Below are 22,004 nucleotides of genomic sequence, written 5' to 3' on the forward strand. Positions count from 1 at the left end.
AATATTAGTAATGCATATGTTGATCAGACATAAGGAACATAGTTCAGGAGATATAGCTTAGGAGTTGAAAGATCTTTCTGGTCTTCCACATAATGGTGGTCAATTTCTGGCATGCACATGTGGACCAACACCTGTCCATTTCCTCAAGATCAGGAGTTCTTCTGACAACAGTAAAGATGAGGCACACATGAAATTCATATTCATGCACCCAGACATAATACACTTATTTATTCAAAAATTTCACAACAAACATAACACTTAGGCAGGACATCACATGCCTGCAATTCAATGAATCTGAAGCATCAGATAATATTGATGACATGATCAGAAGCCAACCAGAGAAATAGAATATAATCTATATATTAGGCTGAATTTCAAAATGAAACATGTGGATCAAGAGCAGCACAGAAGCATGTGCTTATTGAACAAAACCATGTCAGGGGCCTTATGTGGTTTCTATATCTACTATCAGCACAGGAAGGGCTTCACAAAAAATTTTTCTAGAAAACAAAAACTGAAAGAATAAAGTTAAAAATATAAAACCACCAGGTTTGCAAAATAGCATAGCATTGAACAAAAAAATGTGTGCACATTATGTGATTGAAGGACAGAGTCCAAATGGGGAATGTATAGGTGCATGAAAAGAAAGCTGAAGAATCAGATTCAACGACAACACTGGAGACACCAAGAACACAATTTGTCCTATCTAAAAGAAATGAAGCTGGGCAGAGGTGGCTCACGCCTTTAATCCCAGCACTTGGGAAGCAGAGGCAGGCGGATTTCTGAGTTCGAGGACAGCCTGGTCTAGAGAGTGAGTTCCAGGAAAGCCAGGGCTACACAGAGAATCTCTGTCTCAAAAAAACAAACAAACAAACAAAAACAAAAAATAAAAGAAATGCAGAAGTAAAGATGGAGCAGAGGCTGAAAGAAAGGCAAATGAAAACTCAATCAGTAGGAGACACACATAGACAAGCTTGAATCCATGACATTATTAAGGATATTTTGTTATGCTCCCACACAGGAGCCTTGCATAATTATCCATTGAGAGGCTCCACCCAGCAGCTGACTGAAGCAGAAGCAGAGATCCACAGTCAAACATTGCATGGACCTTGGTAACTCTGATGGAAGAGTTGGGGAAAAAATTGAGGGTCCTGAAGAGGATAGAAACTCCACAGGAAGACCAACAGACTCAACTAACCTTGATCCTTGGGGACATTCAGAAACTGAGGCACAAACAATAACATACACAGTCTGGACAAAGAACCCTGGCCCATAAGTAGCATATGTGCAGCTCAGTCTTCATGATGTTTTACAACTACTGTAGCAGGAGCTGTCCCTAAAGCTGCTGTCTATCATTGGGATCTGTTATTTTAACTGGGCTGCCACATCTGGCCTCAGTGGAGAGGATGCACCTAACCCAATAGAGACTTGATGCACCGTCATGGATACCCAGGGGCCCACACCCTCTCAAAGGACAAACAGAAGATACAGGAGGAACTCTGTGAAGGCAGGTGACCTAGAGTAGAGACTCCACTAAGTTCATAGCCATTTTATTTATAACAACTTGAAACTGGAGAGAATCCAGATGCCCCTCAACCAAAATATGAATACAGAAAATGTGGTTCATTTACAAAAGGAAAAACTACTTAGCTATTAAATACAAAGACATCATGAATTTTGCAGGCAAATGGATACAGCTAGAAACTATCATCTCGATTGAGGTAACCCAGATCTAAAAGCATGTGCATGTGTGTACTCACTTACAAGTGAATAATATTCATAACATACAGGAAACCCACACTACACTCCATAGACACAAAGAAACTAAACAAGAAAGAAGGCCCGAATGAACATGGTTGAATCTCACTCAGAACGGGGAATAAAGCAATCATAGGAGGCAGATGGAAGAGAGAGAACTGGATGGGAGAGCAGATAAGAAAGGGGAATTGAAGAGAACTATGAACAGGTGTGGTGAGAGACAAGAGAGGGCCAGAGGGGGGAAATGAATCAAAATCTGCAGCTGGCTCAGGGGAGGGGGTTACATTTATGGTGTGCCAGGGACCACGAATTGGAAGGCAACTAGGAGTCTATGTGGTCGATCTTAGCTGAGATGCATAGCAATTAGATATGGATGCTGAAGAGGCCACATCCTGCAATCAGGCAGGATTCTCAGTAGAGAGTTAAAGACACCAACAAATCCAAAAAACTTTCTACCCAAAATTTGTCTTGTCTAAGAATACAATCTATAACATAGATTCTGTACAGATGCAAAATACCCCTTTGATACCATGTTGTTGTTGTTGTTGTTGTTGTTGTTGTTGTTGTTGTTCTAACTTGCTACCCTGCTGCTGTGATTGAATCCTCTGGGCAAAATCATCTCAGGTAATAAGTGGTTGTTGTACATGGTTCTGTCAGACCAGTCCATCATTTTGAGAGCTTAGATTAGAAACTTAAGGCAAAAATCATGGACAAACACTGTCTCCTGGCTTGCTCTCTTGCTAGGTCACTGTCTCATGCTCAGCCTGCTCTCTCATCCAACCCAGGACCACTTGCTTAGGGATATTGCAATACACAGTGGAAGAGCCTTTCTAATCGATCATTAACACTATCTCTCACAGACATAGCAACCAGCCATTCTGATGAGGGCACATCCTTGACTGAGGTTCCTTCAGATGACTGTAGCTCTGAAATGCTGAGAACTGAAAACAACAATGACACAGACACAATAATAAATGAGGAAGTTGTTACAACACAAAATCAATGATTTAACCACATCAATTACAGGAGCTCCTGCCACCACACGAGGGAGTTGGAGTTGTGGCTGAGCCAGGACAAAATAGAGAGGGCACCTGGCTCAGAGCAGGGAAGGATACACTGGAATGGGGAGCTCAGAGGCTGTGCTGACCTGGGGTGAGTTTTTTTTAAACCCTGAGTTTCCCAGGCCAGTGCTACAGAAGATGAGGCTAAAACAACTGGAAGGGGAACAGAAAATCAGATTGTACCACACAACTGGAAATGGCCACCAACAAAAGACAAGACCTCTGGTCCAAGGAAGATATGCTAACTTTGTGAGAATCAATGAAAAACGACCATCCATCTCATGACAGCTACAACTTCAAAACTACAGAGTCACATATGAACTGGGCAGAGGGTAGTTCAGGAGGTGGAAAATGAGGTCTTTGTCTTTCTACCCTTTAAAATAAAGTAGGCAGAGCCCGATTTGGCCCTGGATGCTGTCTTGAAGAGCTCTCTGTCATGGACTAGTCAATGGGTCTAGGTCCTGTTGTTAAGAGGGATTTAACCCAAGGTGTGAAGCTAGTAACTAAATGGACTAGGGTGGAGTCTGTCTCATTTTCTCAGTGAGAGAATAACAAAGTGCCACACACAAAATAGACAGCCACAAGGGGGCGGTAAAGGCCACCCAGCAGATTCCTCCACTTGGACAGAGGAGAAAATGAAGACAGGCAGGTAGCTATGAGCCCTGTAGCAGCATTCCAAGTCTGCTCTAACCTTCCCAGAAATTAAGACCTGAGGCACTCAGTCCACTCTACCAGGCTCTAAAACATCTTTGAAGCACTTTGTGGCTGTGACTCTCCAGTGTCTCCAGTATAGCAGGGTTCCATGTTCAATTTACTCATCTCCATCCACATATACTCAAGAAAAACATGAAAACCAAGGCACACACACAAATCTGGCAGAGAAGCCACTGACACAGAAGCAACAATGGTGCATCTTAAACACTGGCCTTTCAATCATTTAGTTGGGAGTCCTGAGGGTCTTGGGTCAATGCACCAAGATGTTATGTCTAAGCCAGAGAGATCACAATGAGCAACAAGGAGCCCATTGCAATGCAAACACATGGAGGTCTTTATTATGAGCTCTGTAATAAGGATTCTCACCAGCCAGCCTCACATGAGACTGAAACTGAGAGTCTAGAGGAGCTGAGTATTTATTGTAGTTACGGCAAGATTGGGGCATTAACATACAGGTCAGCAACTTAATATTTTAAAAAACTACATGTCTGGCATAATGTGTAGGAACCAATCCAAAGGGCAAAAATCCATCTGACAACCATGATGGGTAGACTAACTTTTTCTCTGTACGATGTATTGGTTATCAATATGTAGCTTAACCCTGCAGTTGTACCTTGACTGTTGACAAGGAGGGCTTGTCATAAGATGTTTGCTAAGGTGGACATTGTGCACTCTCAGAAACAGAATTGATTGTGCTTTACAAACTCATCTTTGTGCCTGAGGCCCAGGAGTGTCTTTTATTGAAAGACACTCCTGTTCAACCACAAGCCATGCACTGCAGTAGAAAAGGTTCTTTGTCCAAAGACCTGCCTCACTATCTGTTACTGCAGATCCTAATATCAGTTGCACTAACTCTGAGACGGAATACCAGTGGACATTGCCTGTCCTCCTGTGCATGCCTCTTATAGAAAAGATAGACAATGCCCACCTGCCATTCCTTTCATGCCTCATCCCTGTGTCTCAGCCTCACTTGTGCAGAGAGTCCCTGTTCAATCACATGCTTTACCTGCCAGGACACAGGTAAGCTTTCTATAGATCTACCACACTGTCTGTTATTCCAGATGCAAAGATCACAATTTCCCCTAGCACTGTACTAAACACGAGAGACAGCTTCACCTCTGTCCTGACTATGTTTCCTTGTGGTTGCTAAAATCATCTCTTCCTGCCCACCTCTTCTCCCTGCTCCCAACATTACCCAGCATTCCCTATTGAAGATACCCACCAAAAAGGCCAGTAAAAAAGGCAAATCTCAGGCAAATTTTTCTGTAAATCCAGACATCAAACAGTAACCCAGGAACAAAATTTCCACCCAAGCAAGACAAATCCAGAAATCAGTACCTAAATCAATAATCACTTCAAACCCAGAGGACTAGACACCAGCATAGGAATATAGTAAATAATACCCAGGAAAATATGTCACCAAGAAATCCATGCTATCCTATCACAGCAGGTCCTGAGAAATAAAAACATGCAACAGATATGGTACAAATGATGTTGTTTAGTCAGCCGGTGATGGTGCACACCTTTAATCCTAGCACTCGTGGGGCAGAGGCAGGTGGATTTCTGAGTTCAAGGCCAGCCTGGTCTACAGAGTGAGTTCCAGGACAGCCAGGCTTACATAGAGAAACCCTGTCTCAAAAACCAAAAAAAGACATTGTTTGGAAGAGGGAGATGAATGAGAACCTGAAGAAGGCATTGAGGCAGGAAAGAGGACCTGCAGACAGGCAGACAGACAGAGAGAAGAGAGAGACCTGAGAGTAGAGAAAGAGAATAGAAAGGGGCATGTGCAGAAAACAGAGACAGGGAACAAACAGAGAGAGCTGTGTAGATGGTGGTCCGAATACATAAAGCTCACATGACAACAGTAGCAGATGATGGAGGCAGGGAATGACTTAAGCAGTTGCTAAGCCCCTGAGAGCAGGCCATTGAAATTATCTGTGCAGTGACAACTACAGAGGCAAGGTTCACCCACAGAACAGGAAAGGAAGAGAGAGTCTCAGACATTAAAGATGAATAAAACAAAATGGATACATCGGTCAAAAAATGTGGATACTAAAAGTTTTCTGGCAATAAACAGCCAACAATTCTTCAACATGTGAGAAGGGAAAAACTACAGATAATTGAAATAGGAGAAAGAAGAAGTTCAGCCCAAAGGTCTAGAAAATATTTTCAATGAAATCATAAAGGAAAATACTCCTAAACCAAAGAATGTGCCTGTTAATATGCAAGAAGCATCCAAAAAAACCCAGCAGATTGGAGAAAAAAAGTCCCTTTACCACATAATAATCAAACACTAAACATAAAAAATAAAGCAATATATGAAACAGCAACAGAAAAATATTAACAAAAACTCAACAAAACAAAAACAAGTAATGTATGAAAATGGATCTGTTAGACTTATGTCTGTTTTCTTAAAAAAAGGTTTTGTATGTTTGTTTGTTTGTTTGTTTTTTGAGACAGGGTTTCTCTGTGTAGCACTGGCTGTCCTGGAACTCACTCTGTAAACCAGGCTGGGTTCAAACTCAGAAATCCACCTGCCTTTGCCTCCCAAGTGCTGGGATTAAAGGTCTGCACCACCACTGCCCAGCTGTGCCTGTCTTCTTAATGTATTCTATAAAAGACAAAAGGGTTTGGACACATGTGCTGCAGAGTCAGAGAAACCACCCGTGTTTCTACAGGAAAGCAACTGGTCCAAATGTTTTGGGCAGAATCAGAATCAGCCATGATAGTGAAGTTACTCAGAGGTCACCTCCTGATCTAACATGTGAGGATCATCACCAGGGACCTCACAGGTGGTCACATCTGGCTGATGCTTCCCATGCAGCCCCAGAGAGGACCCAGCACCCCAGCTCCCACTGCTCAGCCTCCTGCCCGTACCCATTGTGGGCAGTGACCCTGTGCTCACCATGACTTGATTACAGAGCTTCCCTGAGGTCTTCACACAGCACCCACAGCAGGGCTCAGAGCAGGGCACAGATGACCATTCAAGCCTGCACAGGCACAGTGAACTTGCAGAATGGCACCCAGAAGAACCCACCTCCTTGTCTGATTGGCAGGTCTGCTTGGAAGCATTAGATTGGCCAGTGAGTCTTACCACTCCTCAAGGTTAAAGAGTGCTTCCGGTGCAGGAACAGATCTTTTCCAGATCTCAGAAGTTGTTTGTACTCCATTAGCATGTATACATATGCTTCAGAAGGAATCTCACCCCACCCAGCCCTGGGGGAGAACCCAGCATTGCAGCTCTGGCTATTCAGCCTCCTGCTCCTCCCCTCTGAGCAATGATCCTGCAGCTACCAGGACCTGACTCCAGACCTTACCTGAGCTTTCCTCACAGCACTTGCCTTCTTCTTCCTGTAATCAAGGTGAACAGCTTCCATAGCCCAGTACTCAGTGTGCCATGGAGGTATCAATCTGACTTACAAGAGAAGGAAGCCCAGGCTATTCCTTAGCTTTCTGTCTAAACTCCACTTCATAATTACCTGGAAAAATCCAGGTAGGCCTGACCCACTGTAAAGGTGGCTACTTGCCCCTTCCTCTCTTTTGATCTCTTGCCCTTTTGTTCTCTCTTTCTCTGGCCCTCTTGGGCTCTTCCCTTCCCCGTTCTCTCTCCACATGCTCATGCCCAGCCTCTACTTCTCTACTCTGCCTCTCTCTGCATTTCTCTGCCTCTACTACCTCTTACCTCCCCTCCCCATGCCCTGAATAAACTATATTCTATACTATATTGTCTTGTGGTGGGTTCCTCATGGGTAAGAACTGTCTCAGCATGAGACATGGTCCCTTCAGTGGCAGAAATATCTCACCAGGAGGCATGAGCCTGCTGAGACATCCCCTTTCTCCACACCTCCTCACACACCCATAGAACACATTCCATCTGTCTTTAAAGAGAGGTAACTATGGGGAGGAGGATAGTGCAGAACTATTGTGCAGCCCCACTAAGGGGCTGGAGGAGAGGGGCTTCTAGAGAGAGAGGATGGTAAAGGATCCTGAATAAACTGCATTGAAGAACTTGTTTATGTCTGCTGGTTGGATAGAGAAGTGACACTTTCTTCTTTTAGACACTTATTTTTTTCACTTATATGAGGATACTATAACTGTTTTTATACACACCAGGACAGAGTATTAGATCCCATTACAGATGGTGGTAAGCCACCCTAAGGTTGCAGGAAATCAAACACAGTACTTCTGAACAAGGAGTCAGTCAGCAGTCTCAACTGCTGATTCATCTCTCCAACACACAAGACATCGTATCTTAAAAAATGCAAAGTAAGAAGAAAAATAGCACTTCTTGCCAAAAGCTGCATACTGACTAAAAATCTCTATGAAGTCCTTAAACATGTTATTCATTCTAAGCTTAAATGACACTGTTACATATATAACTGACTTGAAGTTATTTTATAAGTGAGACTGATCTCAGCTATTGAAGAGGTAGACTATCAGAAATAGAAGGACACTGTAGGACCCACCCTGGATATCTATGTAGGATAGCAGTAGTTGTACTTTCTTTTTTCCCCCTGAGATAGGGTTTCTCTGTGTAGCCCTGGCTGTCCTGGAACTCAATCTGTAGACCAGGCCGACCTTCAACTCAGAAATCCACCTGCCTCTGCCTCCCAAGTGCTGGTATTATAGGCGTGTGCCACCACTGCCTGGCATAGTTGTACTTCTTAAGTTAGATACAGATAGCTTTCCAAATCTATTTTTACTTTATTTATTTTTCAATTGTTTACTTGTTTTATGTATGTGAGTACACGGTAGCTGTCTCAGACACACCAGAAGAGGGCATCAGATCCCATTATAAATGGTTGTGAGTCACCATGTGACTGCTGGGACTCAGGACCTCTGCAAGAGTAGTCACCAAGCCATCTCTTTAGCCCTATTTTATTTTATTTAGGATTTATTACATATACAGCATTCTATCTGCATGCATGCATGCAGGCCAGAAGAGGGTGCCAGGTCTCAGTGTAGATGGTTGTGAGCTGCCATGTCATTCCTGGGAATTGAACTCAGGACCTCTGGTATAGCTGCCAGTACTCTTAACTGCTGAGCTATCTCTCCAGCACCATTACTACTGTTCTAGTCTGCCTGGTGTCTCCAGTTCATTTTTTCACAAATGTTGGCATGATAAAGTTTGATCTTATGTTTTTGCACTCAGAATGGACACACATCTGCAATGACATGGTCATTTTGGTGTCAATTACTGAAAATTGCATTTGGTAATCGAAGGTTTATTTCTGTTTGTATTTAGCCTGGAACTCTGTATGTAAACTAGGATGTTCTACTCCCTGACATTTACCTGCTTCTGCCCTCCTGCTTGGGCTCTTGAACTAACAGTTGGCCACCAACATGACAGGCACTTTTTTCTTCGTGTCCTACAACCACAAACAATTAAGTGCCTAATATGGCATTTTATAAAACATGCTATTAGGTTAGATGATTCACGACATCTGACATGACTTATAGGTTAAGATTGTTTTACCTGGGTATTTCGAGGCTTTCTTCCATTGGACTAGACAGAAGACACCGACCTGAATTTTTTAATGGCATTCAGTGCCTTCAGCATTTTTATGAGTCTGAAAGTCCTTTGAACTTTTGCCAGATTGAGGGTTGCACACAGTTCTCACTAGAAATCAAGTGTCCATTTCCTTAAAACTGAGGCTGAGTTTCTTTTGAGAGAGGAGTGCCTGTGGTGAGGGTGATTCAGGTCTCCTCCAACTCTTGGACTTGAAGGCAAGTGTGGGAAGACACAGGTTAGGTGCACTAACTATTTACTTCCACAAGGTGGCACCCCATACTTGGTATCCATATGCTCATTTCTTAATAATAAGTACATAACTACCGTTGGCCAGCAGGGGTCGCAACAACACCACTCTTCTGTTTCTCTATTTGTTGAGTGTAACCACTGAACCTCCTATGTGGAGCTCACCCTTATAGACAGCATACTGCTGTGGTCAGAATGGAGAAATGTGATATTTTAAGACCTGTCACTAGTAGGAATTAAAAGTTGACATTGGGCCATAGTCTATCGTACAATACTCTATTGAAGGATTTTGTTGATACTTATAAATTTATAAGAATAAAAAAGGCACAGTAACCCCTTTTATCTGCAGATAGCATAATAAGATTTAAGAAAACCCCAAGGATATCATCAAGAAAGCTATTATCAGCATTATGGAAAAATTTCAAGGTGATTGCCCATTAATTATATATATAAATTGTATAAAAAATTAAAGAAAAGCATATGCTAATGAATACTGATTACTGAACAAAAAGACTGCATGTTTTTCTTTTTTAATTTTAAGTTTGTTTCACTCAGTGTGTGTGTGTATTCCTCCATTTTATATAGATGTATAAAAATATGAATGTCTCTATGACATGAACAAAGTAAAACTGTCCTGAGAGATAAAAGAAATGGTGAAAAGAGGTGAGAAAAGGATGGATAATGCTATTGAGAGGCAGAAATAGGCCTGATATACAGTAAATACATATATGAAAATTACACATGTGCGTGCATGCTCTCTCTCTCTCTCTCTCACACACACACACATTTGTGCAATAGCAGCAAGGTACTCAGCAGGTAAAAGTACTTGCTGGACTAGTATGATTACCTGAGTTCAACCCCTGGAACCCATGGTAGAAACTAAGAACTGAAAATTGTGGCACATATTGCACAGACACATGCACATACACTGAAAAAACTTTGGAAATTAATAAGCACAAGCTTCAGGAGTTGGAGGTGAGCCCCTCTCCCTTGCCCAACATTATACTGCCTTGAAAAACCCCAGATCACAGATTGAGCTAAACTAATGTATCTTATTAAAGTGTGACACATTTAAGAAAAAAAATTTAATGTGCAAGTATGCATGACACAAACCACAACAAATATTAGGTTAAAAATATGAAATTGCTGGTTCTTCAGCTTAGTTGAAAGAAAGAAAAAAAGAGAGAGAGAGAGAGAGAGAGAGAGAGAGAGAGAGAGAGAGAGAGAGAGAGAGAGAGAGATGGAAAGAGGGAGAGAAAGAAGTAAAGAAAACAGAGAAAAAAACTAAAAAAATTATGAAGGGAAATACAAGCCATTCAAATTAAGTCACGGAATGAAAGCAAATGGGCTCGGGGTGCCATACTTGCAGGAAGAAAACACGTTGGACCCTTTGCTCTAATGAGGTTGACTGAGTTTGTCCCTGCAGGTCCTCCACAGGCACTTTTCCCCTGCTGGCTCAGCTTGGGCATAGTTGTTCCTCCTCTTGTAACCAGGCAAGGCAGGCAGTGGGAGAGCCAGGTCTCCAGCCAGCAGGATAAGCTGCTGTGCATCAGAGCCAGGGTCCATTGTTGCAGCCTGAGCAGGAGTTCCTGAGTCCGCACAGCCACTGCCACAAGGTTTCCACTATGCTCCTGCTTTTCTCGCCTGTGAAGCCCCTGCTGCACAGTGTTTGCTGTTTGCTACTGTACTGAACTGCTGCCAAAAAAATCAAGATCACTCCCTGAACAGGTCCTCTTTCCCTATATCCTAGTAAATTTTGTCTTCCACTACCTCTGCTGGGTGGTGGGCTAGAGGAGAGGTTGAATGCTTATTAAAAGTAGGTTGCAAAAAAATTGCACACACACTGCTGTTGTGGAAATAAGGAAAAAGCAGGCAGGCTCTTTTGTACAAAGTATTTCATCAGAGGTCTTGGGCTCCTCAGGCCTCCTCAAAAAAGCTCTGAAGTCAATTTTAAGGGGGATCTAATAATCCTGTGTGTGGTAAAGCAAGCGAGGCACTTGGCTCAACTAAAAGCCATTATATGTGGTTTTAAATATGTTTCTTCAAGAAAGAGAAACTTTCTCTTTGAACTCTGAAGCGTCCTGAACTAAAAATAACAAATGAAGCTAAAAAATGGTGTGCTTTCACATCTTCTGAGCCTTCTGTCTCCATTATTTTTAGTTTTTATTTTTTGTTTTACTGTATGTTTTTGGGTAGACTGACTGGTTTTATGGGGGAGTATTGTTCTTTGAGAAAAATCAATAAGACTGAAAAATCCTCTTTGTTTCCTTGATTATTTTTATTGTATTGTTTGTATATTATTTATTTCAACCCTCAATTTGAATATTTATTGTTATGTATTCTGCCTGTGTGTGATTTCTTCTTTTGGTTTAAACTTTCAGGTGTGCTGTTAAGTTATTAGTATACATTTGGCTCTTCAAACAGTTTTCATTGTGTCCCCATAAGCTTGCACATGTTGTATATTCATTTTCATTGGATCCTAGAAAGTCATTGATTTCTCTCTTGACCAATTTTTTTAATTAATAAAAAGTTGTTCAATTTCAGTGAATTTGTAAGTTTTTGTTGGTATCCAGCTTTAATGTATAGTGGTCTGATGAGATTCAGGGAATTGTTTCAACTTTCTTGTATCTGTTAAAATTTGCTTTGTTTCCAATTATGTGACCAATTTTAGACGTTTCATGAGGTGTAGAGAAGGAGGCATATTCTTTTGTGGTTGGGTAAAATGTTCTGTAAATATTTATTAAGTACATTTGGTTTATAACCTCAGTTAACTACAGCATTTCTCTGTAGGAAGAATTTTGGAATTTGGATTTCTTTTGTTTTTGGTTTTTTTTTTTTTTTTTTTTTTTTTGGTTTTTTGAGACAGGATTTTTCTGTGTAGCCCTGGCTGTCCTGGGACTCACTTTGTAGACCAGGCTGGCCTGGAACTCAGAAACCTGCCTCCCCCTGCCTCCCAAGTGCTGGGATTAAAGGCGTGTGCCACCACTGCCTGGCTGAATTTCTTTAAAAAACACAGAAATATTATAAGAATGTGCTTTCACTTTAATCCCAGGTGTCCAGGGATATGGAGCTGTCTCAGATTGTCCACAGCAGCTGACTGTGATTTGACTCTTACTATAGCAGGGTTGTGATTTTGCAAACTGCAGGTAACTTCTTCAGTTGCATGATGTTTGGAAAACTGGAATATTTTCTGAGGGTATAGAAATGCCAAGACCTGAGAGGCAGGGGAAGGATTGGTTTGTTGTTGGTAGTTGTTTTCTCACATGGCTTGGTTGTAGTTATGGGTTGGTTAGTTGTCATGCTGAATGAAGAAACAAGAAGAAAAGTAATTAGATTCTGCGAGCTCATTTTTCCTTTCTCCCTTCTATCCTAGTGTTAGAAGCTTGAGGGGGTGGGGGGCAGGTGGAGAAAGGTGGAGGAAAGAACCCAGAAATTAGCAAAGCCCAGCAACCTCTCTCCATTTAGTTTTTGTCTAGATGACCTATCTAGTGATGAGAATGGGGCATTGAAGTCTCGACTTTCAGTGTGAATGTCAATATGTGATTGCAGCTGTAGTTGGGACTGGGCATAGATTTTAAGAATTGGAACATTTCTTAATGAATTTTTTCTACTATGAGTATGCAGTATCCTTCCCTATCTCTTCTCATTACTTTTGGTTTGAAGTTTATTTTGTCAGACATTAAAATGGCTATGCTTCCTAAGTTTATTTGCTTGGAATAATTTTTCCCTAAAGTTTTACCCTAAGGTGATGGCTATCCTTGATGTTAAGGTGCATTTCTTCAGTGCAGCTGACTCTAGATGATGCATCCAATTTAGATATCTCATCTGTTAGTCTGTATCTTTTTTTGGGGGGGGGATCAAGAACATTGATGTTGAGAGTTATTTATGAACAATGATTGTCGATTCCTGTTATTTTGATTTTATTGTTGTGTTACATGTATGCTTCTCTACTTTGACTTAGCTAGTCTAAGATTATTTATTTCCTGACTTCTCAGGATTGTAGTGAACCTTGTTAGTTTGGAGTTTTCCTTCTAGCACCTTCCATAGAGCTAAATTTGTAGACTAGTATTGCTTAAATTTTGTTTTATGATGTAATATCTTATTTCTTCCATCTATAGTGATTGTAAGTTTCACCTGACTTAGTAGTCTGGTCTAGCATTTGTGGTCTCTCAGTCTGCAGCACATCTGTCCAGGCGCTTGTGGCTTTTAGAGTCTCTATGGAGAATTAACATGTAATTCTAATAGGTATGCCTTTATATGTTACTTGGCCTTTTCCCCTTGTAGCTTTAAATACACTCTCTTTGTTCTCTAGGTTTAGTGTCGTGGGTAATATAGCCAAAGGGACTTTCTTGTTTGCTTGCTTGCTTTTTCTCCTTTCTATTTCCTCCCACTTTTTTTCTTTTAGATTAAACATTTTCCTCGATCTATGTATCTATTCCTTCTATCATGTCTTCAATGTCTGAGATTCTCTATCTGTTGTAATCTGTTGTCAAGGTCTGCCTCTGAGGGACTATTTGAGTTCCTATATTTTGCACATCCAACTTTCCACTTTCCACTTTGGACGGGAACGAAACTAGAGAGCTCAGACTCAGGGATCTCTCCCTTTCCTTTCTTCTTCTCTATACTTCTTTCTTAAGTAAAGGAAAAATGAGTGGGAGAGAAAAGGGGGAATATAGTAATATCATAAAAATTAGAGGAATAGACTAGTAGAGGTAGGTTATCAAATTTATTCTTTTTTTTAGAGGGCTCACATTTTATTAAAGATGTTGGTTCTAACAACTTCCCCCCCCTTTTTTTAATTGGTTATACTTTTTAGATTTCAAATTTTATATCCTTATCCCATTCCCCACACTACCCAGGAACCCCTTATCCCATCCCCCTCCTTGTGCTTTTATGAGGGTGTGATTTTCCTGTTTCTATGATGCTGCTTCTATTAACATAAACTGCCTCCTAAATTTCTAAATGCTTCCATTTGTGTTATTAAATCTCCTTTTTTTATTTGCAGGAGCAGAAGTCATGTTGTAGCCTGTACTATCCCACACTTTGGGACAACTATGTTGCTGTCCACACTGCCCCACACTTTGGGGCTAAGTGCTCTGGTCAAGAGAGAGAGTGGGGCTGTAGGGGCAGGAGATGCGAAGAATGGAGACAAGACAGGATGTGTGATCAGGTCTTAAGTCTTGTCCCTTCTCTCTTATTAAAAGGAAATCTGGGGTATTTATAAGCACAAGCAGGAGAACACAGGTGAAGACATTTTACCACGTGCACCATGCAGCTGGGGTCACTAAACAGCAAAACAAGCTATGTGAGATAAACAGGATGTTTGTCAGAGTGTGCTCAGCTGTTGTTGGCTGTTGAAAACCAACTCTCTTATCAGGGAATATGGTTACAGATGGCTGCAAAGATGATCTAGCCGCTTTCTGCTAAAAGTCGGCTCCCAACAAGGGCGAGGTGAACATGTGCACCTAGCTTACCTGCTTTCCTGTTTAGAGTATGTGTTAGTGTTTTCTTTCTTTTGTTTTTTGTTTTTCATTTGTTTTAGTTTGGTTGATTGTTTGGTTGGTTTTTGATACAGGTTTTCTCTAGTGTATTAGTGTTTTCAAAAGTCAATTGCTTGATTAAGATATCTGGGATCTGAGAAAGGACCACCCAGTTTCTTAATTCTTTTTCCACATTCTGCATAATGGGTTACATCCATTTGCCAAATATGATTGCGCTTAAGACCTCTTGGATTAACGCCTAAATGGGGAGCCGGAGATAAGGTAAGATAGTTAGGACACTGTTTTACAATCATTCTAGCTTGCTCCTTAGTGATCTTATGTCGGAGCCTTAAAGTGTGACTAGAGAGATGAAACTTTTCATGATCTCGCTTAGCCAGAGCAACAGGATCCAAAATTAATGCTTCTCCTATTAAAGCTCTGTCAACACAATCATTGCCTGCAGCTAAAGGTCCAGGAAGACCAGAATGAGCTCTTATGTGGCCAATATAAAAGGGATTTTTTCTGGTAAGAATGAAGTTTTGTAGTCAAGAAAACAAAGATCCAGCTAGAGTATTGAACTGCAATACACCACAAGTTTCTAACAAGGGGACAGACTGAGCCACATACAGGCTATCAGTAAAAAGGTTAAAAACATCACTTACAGACTGAAAAACATTTAGAACTGCTGTCAGTTCTGCTAGTTGAGCAGAGAGTCCAGGCATCTCTATGACTACCTGTTGATTACTTAAAAGATACCCTGCTCGTCCTTTAGAGGGTCCATCAGTAAATATTAAAAGAGCATTGTGTAAAGGCTGCAAGGAAGTCATGTTAGGAAATATAACCTCATGTACATTTAAAAACTATCAATTTATCTGGAGGATAATGATTGTCTATAATGCCATTAAATCCTACTTGAGCAAGCAACCAATCTGTACTATGTTGCTTTAACCAAGTATTTTGATCTGCATTAAAAGGCTGAATTATGATGTCTGGCTCTTTGACAAAATAAGTCACTGCCTGTTTTCTTCCAAGTACAATCATATGGGCTACCGCCTCATAATATGGTAGAATGTTACGTTTAGGGGATATCTTTAAATGTATCCACATGAGGGGAGCCTTTTGCCACAACAATCCTGTAGGTGTACAAGTTGTATTAAAAATTAACAAATGTAAAGGTGAGGAATAATGTATATAAGTAACAAATTGTTCCTCAATGGCTCTTTCTACTTGTTGTAAGGCCAACAATCCTCTGGGTTTAAGGATCGAGGAGAGGTAGGATCAGCACTCCCCTTGAGAATATCAAACAAAGGTTTCAATTCTCCTGTTGTAAGCTTTAAATAGGGACGAAGCCAATTGATATCACCTAACAGCTTTTGAAAATCATTTAGAGGTTTTAGACAGTCCCTGTGGATGATTATCTTCTGGGGACAAATGGCTTGATCTGTAAGTCTAAAGCCTAAATAATCATAAGGCTCCTGAATTTGTACCTTTTCAGGAGCTATTGGTTATCCTTTATCAGCTAATGCTTGCTGTAAATCTCTATAGCATAAAAGCACGTCCTGAGGATCTTTCCCTCCTAAAAGAATGTCATCTGTGTAATGGCTGATGTACATCATTGGCCATTGCTGTCTTACAGGCTCAATGGCTTGTGCCACAAATTTTTGACATAATGTAGGGCTATTAGCCATGCCCTGAGGAAGAACTACCCATTGATACCTTTTCATTGGCTCTTTAAAATTAACAGAAGGAACACTGAAAGCAAATCTTTTGCAATCGCGAGGATGCAAGGGAATGGTGAAAAAACAATCATTTAAATCTACTGTTATTTTATGAAACCCTTTAGGAATGGCCACTGGAGATGGCAGCCCAGATTGTAGAGCTCCCATAGGTACCATGGTTTTGAAAGACCCCCAAAAGGGGACCCTCACCAAAGTCTAGACCTGCACGCCCCAAGGACACATGAGAGACCTTCTTGATGCAATTGTAGAGGAGGTTTAATGACAAGGGCCCTCGGGCCGGAACATATCTCACGCAGGAGATAGAGGTTCCCGCCCAGAACCCAGGAAATTTGGGATATTTATGGGTAGGGGTTGTGGGGAGCGGGAAAATTTGGCACACTTACATATGATTGGATATTTCAAACATCAGCAACTTGCAGAAGTGGCTACGTGCGAGCTAGAAGATGACTAGTTACTTTTGACATGAAACCATGGACTTCTCAGAAAGGGGGAGAGAAAGGTAAACACCAGATGGCCCATTACTCACTTGGGCTTGTCTGGGCACGTCTTAGCATGCTTTTTCATTTGGGTCACCCTGCCCCTGCAGTGGCTTAATATTTTTATTATGACTATATTTAACAAATTGTTGGTGGTCTTTGCTGACCATGAATTTTTGTTATTGTTACAATGCTGCTTTCAAATTTTGTCCTCACATTCCCTACTCCTTTTGTTTTAAGTAACTTTAATCTTAAAGTTAAAGATCAGTATCTTCTATCTTGTCTCTTATAATCTCATCTCTTTTTCTTAATACCATTAATTGAACAATATCTACTTTAGTTCCAACAAAAGCTAGCAATCTATTTATCACAAATGGACCTAAAACCAAAAATAATTATCAAGAGACCGGCCACAGCAGAGAGTAGGGTCATCATCCAAGGAGAGTGGATAAACCAGGACTCAAACTGACCTTGTTGAGTCCTTCTTTCTTTCTGTCTTTTATCTAACTTTTCTCTAAGTCTCTGTATTGAGTCTCGGACTACCCCGGTGTGATCAGCATAAAAACAACAATCTTCTTTGAGGGCTGCATACAGTCCTCCATCTTTAAGAAACAGCAAGTCTAATTTTCTTCTGTTCTGTAGAACAATCTCTGAGAGGGAAGTACTGATTGTTCTTAGGCTCTCAAATCTTTATCAATGGCAGCTCTTAGCTATTGGAAATAACGGGGTGTCTGTATTAGTGTAGCAGTACCTGCGGCCACTCCAAGTCCCAGTATGATAGCTAGGGTCAAAGAAATAGGCTCTCTGCAGAAGTGTCTAGGGTGTATCTCAAACTCATATTCAAAAGCACCTTCAGGGTGGTAATAAACTCAGGAGACCAGCTGGACAAGTATGAAATAATCTTTGACCTCATCAAAGACAGAAATAGATATATAAAGGGTTAATCTTGAACTGTAAACTCACAATTTATCAGTCTTAGGCACTAAGTATTTGTTATCAGGGCTCCTTGGGCTGTATTCTATTGACCAGGGGTCTCAAAACATTTCATTTTCTTTGAAACACACTTTCAAAGTTGTCCTCTGACTTTTACACATTTTGTGGCACATAGCTGCCAACATACACATAAAATCACATATATAATAAAGAGAAATTGTAAAAAGGAACAAATATATATAACTCTAGATTCACATTTCAATTTCAATCTTGGAATCACAAGTTGTCATTTAACCTTGGGTGTACAAACACTAAGTCCCACCCTCCAAGGCAGCATTTTCCCTGTGCCTCTGGGGTGGTCTCAGGAGTCAAGGCCTGCTGCTCTTTAGCCTTGTAGAATAGCAGAAGACCTGGAGCTAAAGAGTAGGGGGTTGTTCAGGCATCTGGATCTTCTCCAGTTGGCATCAGTCACAGGTGGTGATGGTGAACTTCAAGGAGGTCGGATGGTCCACAGCACAAGGAACAGTCTTTTAGTAGCCTGAAAAAATCATTTCTCATACAAAATGGACATTCTGGGTATGGAACAAGGACAAGGGACAATCTCCAGCCAGCGCCAGTTCCAGAGGGCAATTAGTTTTAGGGTTCTGTATATTCTCTCTACCTGTCCTGAACTTTGGAAACAGTATAAACAGTGGAGCTTTTAATTAGTCTCTAATATTTCTGACAATTCCTGACTTATCTTAGAGACAAAAGCAAGTCTGTTATCTGATCTAATTATCTCAGACACTTGAAAACCTCGGGAAAACTTTTATTCTAAGCTGTACTCTTCTAGGTATTTTCTTATTCACTTTAAGTCTCATAAGCCTTTACTTGCTGGCATATCCTACACTATCTTATTATTTCTCTAGCCCAACACCTGAGGTCTATTATATACTTTAAATCTCTTAACTGCTTGGTTGCACTCATATCTTAAGAGTCCATCTGTGCATTTAGCCTGGTAAGTCTTTTGCTTTCTGGGGAGTATAGTTCTCCCTTCTTGTGTGCACCATTGTCCCTTTTCCTCTAGATAGTATCTGGCAGGATGGCTGGCAATCTAAGTTCTGTCTCTTACTCTGTGCTTTAAGTGAGGCCATCTCTTAGGCCCACAACTGAACAGGCTCCCGTATCAAGCCACTTGATCTGTCCGATTATAGTCTCAGGCCACTGAGTCTCCTCCATTTTGGTGTCCTGGGCAACGAGTACTCACAGTTGCTGGCTTCATCAGGGTTTCCTCTCTTGGTATATAGTCCTGCAGACATGGGCTGTGGCAAAAGCAAACCTGTTGTCCATGCGGATGTTGGTTTTCTTGTCAGCCCCAAGTTCCAAGGTTGTTCTCTGCACCTATGATCCCAGGGTGGGGAGTCAGTTCAGATGACAGTTGTATAGCGCTGGCTTGTCTCTGACCAGCGTGGAGAAAACTGCTCCCATCTGCAAAGCAGGTTACCTCAGCTCCCGGATGGAGTCAGTAGGAGGAGACTTTCCTCTACCCACGAGTTCTTGTCAGTTAGTTGCAGCCTGTCTGGGCTCCCATCCTGGGGGAGTAAGTCTCAACACGACAGAGGGTAGGAACAGTCTAGGATGACCACAAATTAATGGGATACCCAGCCTGTCTCTTAGTCCACCATTTTTCGGGTAGTCCATAAATATATTTTAGCCCATTGGCCTGGAGGGAGACCCTGTCTATCTTAATCACTGTCTTCACACAGAGCTAATATCTTCGCCATTTGGGGTGTTTTTAAAGGCCTGGGATTTCCTGGCCCTGGCTTCTATTTGTTAGGGCCCTCTTGGACTCTGAGGCAGGCTCCTTCACTTGTAATGTGCACACTGGTCTTTTTCAAGGAGTTTCTTATCTCCCATTGATTTGAGTCTCTCTTCTCTGCTTTCTGTAAATTCTTTTCCTGTCACCTTTTTCTTCACCTCTCTCTAGTCTCAGAAACTTACACTAGACCTTTTATCTTCTCCACTCCTTTTCTCAGCAACTTACACTAAACCTTTTATCTTACACTAAATCTTTTAATGACTTACCTTGTAGTCTCTCTAACCTCCCTGTTTAACCTCATGTTCTTATACAAGATCTATCAATGGGATCTGGGGTGGGCCTTTGGGTGTCCCTTACCTTCTGTAACCCGCAGTTGAACATGGCCTGATCAATTGATGTGGTCCCCATGTCTGAGGGAACATTCTTTTTCTGGTGTCCTCTCTTGTTCTTCACTCCTGAAGACCAGAACCTACACGGGTCTTGTGGAAGAAAGGTTTTTATCGGGGGGGGGGGGGAGTATTCCTCCACTAGATTTATCTAGGTGACTATATTGGACACTAGGTCTAGGTGCCTGAGGGATCCTGGCCTATCTATTGCTTTGATAACTAACTTACTTTTTACTATAAATTTGTTTCTGTACCAAAATGGAGGCCTATTCTTTTGGCTCTCTGACTCAGGACAGCCTGTAACTTTTTGTAGCAGGCAACCTGTCCAACCTGCCTGACCTGTTTGACCTGTCTGCAGGCAGTTTTATTGATTCAGAGTTTCTAAGCTGGAGTCATGTCAGGTGACTTGTCTCACTGCTACTTATTCACTTTTCATTTTTTTTTAAATCTCAGCACTATTCACTCACTATTTTTTAATAAAAATATCATTATAAGTCTCAGGTGAATAATCTTGCTGGGGCTGTTTGTCTAGCTGCCCTGGCTCCATTGCCAGGTTTTTAATCACCTGGGCCCTATCTATCTTCATGGGCGGCAGGTTGAAAACTGCCGATTTGTTACAGCAGTGACCCCAAGGGCCCCAGTACAGCCAGGCACACCAAACTAAGTAGCTGTCGTATGCTGTTGGCCAACTTGTGTGGCTGGGTGGTTCAAGGGGGCTGTGCTAAGGAGCCTCAAGCTGTTGTCTGCCAAGTGTGGGCTGGGCAAGGGCACCCTCCATATGGTGTTATCTGGAGAACACCCTACATGCGGTAGGCAGGCTGTCCGAAAAAAACCACGGTCGGTGCCCCTTATTAAAGGACCTGTCTGCCTCTCTGATTTGCAGCAGCACTCTTGTACCAGCGGCTTCATCTCTTTCTCTGCTGGTGATCATATTATCTATTTTTAACTCAGGATGTTTAACACAGTAGATTAACAGCTAATACACAGACAATTTGCCAAGAAAACACAAAAAAACAACACAGATAGCTCACCACTCTCACGGGTGGCACGTAAACCAGGTGTTACAGACAGTTCTCACTCGGCCATGGGCGCAGACCAAGTTACACAATAAGAACATAGAAAGACAGTCAGAAATCAGCCTGCCTCTGCCTCTCAAGTAAGACTCCAACAACCAGACAATGCAGTCAGTCTTCACAGATTCAGATTTAACAGATTCAGACAACTTGGCCAGCCTATGCTAGACCAAGTCTAACAGATTTCTAACATGCCAGCAATGAACAACCCAAATATAGACACTGCCGTGAGAGCACAAGTGAGAGCACAACAACCACTGCCATAGGCTGCAGTGGATATTTCTGACCTTTTCTCTCTGCCCCATTGTAAATGCACAAAGATACTAACAAAAACCGGTAACAAATGCCAGTGCCAGCCAAGAGGGATTCCACATCCTCTCCAGCACTTAGATGAACCCCCAGATATCTCTGGGGGTGCAGCAGATAGTGAACCTGCAGCACATTTGCCAGTCACTCATTTATCTCCTCTCGAGACAGAAACAGCTACCAGTCCAAACTGAAAGTGCACTTTTCAGAAACCAAATAATTCAGACAGATGGGCACAAACAACTTAGAAACCAAATAACTTAGATAAACCAGCACACAAAAAATCAGACGACTTCACAGAACAACCAGACAGACAGACAGAAAACCAGAGTGTTTCCTTACCTCCAAGTGGGGCTCTTGGCGATTACAGTATTACGATGGTCAAAAAATCCCAGGGCAAGCCCCCAAATGAAGACCCCCCAAACTAGGGAGACCCTTACTCAAGTCTAGGGAAGTCATGGCCACCCAAAGATCGCAAGACACCATACCTGGATGCTATCAGCAGAGGTTTATTGGGGAGAG

The sequence above is a fragment of the Arvicanthis niloticus genome, chromosome Y (genome assembly GCF_011762505.2).
Source record: "Arvicanthis niloticus isolate mArvNil1 chromosome Y, mArvNil1.pat.X, whole genome shotgun sequence".
NCBI lineage: Eukaryota > Metazoa > Chordata > Mammalia > Rodentia > Muridae > Arvicanthis > Arvicanthis niloticus.